This window comes from Apis dorsata, unplaced genomic scaffold (genome assembly GCF_000469605.1).
Source record: "Apis dorsata unplaced genomic scaffold, Apis dorsata 1.3 scaffold_58, whole genome shotgun sequence".
In the NCBI taxonomy this organism is placed as follows: domain Eukaryota; kingdom Metazoa; phylum Arthropoda; class Insecta; order Hymenoptera; family Apidae; genus Apis; species Apis dorsata.
In genome coordinates, this window is record NW_006263358.1 from 387,708 (window position 1) to 389,156 (window position 1,449).

The following is a 1,449-nucleotide window of genomic DNA, read 5'->3' on the forward strand; positions in this document are numbered from 1 at the left end:
TCGAAACACGCGTCAATCGCTGATAATCAAAGAAAAGAAGCAGAAAAATATCGAGAGGGGACGTTACACGTTAATTGTGTCACTAGATAATCGATATCCGCGACTCGCATAATTACGAAATGTTGCACAATTTATATAGTTAAGCCTAGATCGCATTGTACATAAAGAATAAAGGGAAAAAAAAAAAAATTCATAATCGATAATGTACCATGTTATAGAGGAACGTCAAGCATGAATCAAAGTGGCAGAGAGGTAAAATGCGGCAAAACGAGTACAGACTTATTATACTGTAAAGATATTCATCGACGTGAATACTGTTTCAATAAATGTAATATGATGATATAAAACGACTCTATCTCACGTTCGTTTCCACCTGTATCACACAGCATCACAGTGCAGTTGCTCGGTATTCTTCCTTCCTTTTTCTTTCTTTTTTTTTTTTTTTTTAATTCTTTTCTCTCCTCTGTTCTCTCCCTCGTTTCCTCCCATCTTATCAACTAACGACGACTTTCTTTTATTTCTCTCTTTTCTTTTTCTTTCTTTTTTTTTTTTTTTTTTAATTCTTTTCTCTCCTCTGTTCTCTCCCTCGTTTCCTCCCATCTTATCAACTAACGACGACTTTCTTTTATTTCTCTCTTTTCTTTTTCTTTCTTTTTTTTTTTTTTTTTTAATTCTTTTCTCTCCTCTGTTCTCTCCCTCGTTTCCTCCCATCTTATCAACTAACGACGACTTTCTTTTATTTCTCTCTTTTCTTTTTCTTTCTTTTTTTTTTTTTTTTTTTTTTTTTTTAACTACATTCCTTATCGAAGTTACTCCGAGCTGAAGCGATACGCAAATTACTCAAGCGTTTGCACACCGTTCGACGCAATTTCTCGCTGCAACGATGGAAACGAGTTTGTTGTTTGCACGAGTAGCACGGCGAACGGTTACCAAACAGCATCGACGATTTAAAAAAGAGCAGGGGAAAGAGAATAGAAGAAGAAAAAAAAAATAGGAGAGAAAGAGAGCAGAGCCAGCCCCGAAGGGTGGAAAAAAGAAAGGTTGATCGATGGTACTCAACCTAAAAATTCCGGGCGGGATACGAGGGACCATCGTTCGAAAATTCGAACCGATGATTTATCATCGTCAATGGCAACGCGACCGCAAGAAGTATCACTTAATCTCGCAAATGTCAAATTCTCCTCTCCGCAACATTTTCAGATTCAATCTCTCGAGCTTACTGTCTGGTTTCGCGCGGTGAAGAGGAGAAGGGGAGGGGGAGAGAAAAAAAAAAGAAAGATATATACAAAAGAGGAAGAGGACACCCGGATAATACGCTTACGACAAAGCACCATTACGTCATATTTCCCCAGATACCGGAGTAATCAATTTTCACCCGTCGCCGAAAAACAATCGACCGGTCCCCCGAAGTGTCTCTCGACGTTGTTCGCGGCGTTGAACATTCGACGT